This window comes from Acomys russatus, chromosome 7 (assembly GCF_903995435.1).
Source record: "Acomys russatus chromosome 7, mAcoRus1.1, whole genome shotgun sequence".
Lineage (NCBI taxonomy): Eukaryota > Metazoa > Chordata > Mammalia > Rodentia > Muridae > Acomys > Acomys russatus.
Genome location: NC_067143.1, coordinates 102,921 through 103,727, shown reverse-complemented (window position 1 = coordinate 103,727; position 807 = coordinate 102,921).

The following is an 807-nucleotide window of genomic DNA, read 5'->3' as shown; positions in this document are numbered from 1 at the left end:
AGGAGAGGACATCCTATTGAGACTTTAGGTGAGAGAAGCATGGAAGAATGGGAAAATAGTAGGATCCACAGGGTCCTGGAAACCTACAAGAAGAACTTTATGACAGGCGGATCTGGGTCCTGGGGTCCTCCTCAAACTAAGGCACCAGCCAAGGAGAATATAGGCAGTAAACTTTGAACCCCTACCAAGACCTAGCCAACGAACAGGATATTCTTCACCGGTGAGTGGAGAGTGAGATCTAACTCTCACATGAACTCCGGTGTCCCTTTTCGGACCACGTCCCCTAGATGGGGAGGCCTGGCGTCACTCAGAGGAAGGATAGCAAATTACCAAGAAGAGACTCAATACTCTAAGAGCATATATAGGGGGACGAGGTCTCCCTCAGTCACAGACATAGGGGAGGGGAGAAGGGGGAAGTGGAAAGGAGGGAGGAATAGGAGGAAACAAGGGAAGGGCTAACAATCTAGATGTAATATGAATAAATTAATAAAAATATTGAGTTGTATTTCACATAAAATATGATACATTCTTTGATACAATTCTTTGAAAACAAATTACATTATCAATGTTAAGAGAAACATCAGAAGACATATATATATATATTATATGTCATAAGTAAAATAACAAACTTAATACTTTAAGGCAATTTTACTGAGTATGCAAACATATATGGGTATAAATATTTTGTCTATATCTACTAAGTTTTCTATATTCAAATCATTTCTGTCATTGCATACAGCTGTATCTGTGTCTATATATCTTCGTTTCCACATTGAAAAGCACATCGTTACAACACCTGGCCTGCTC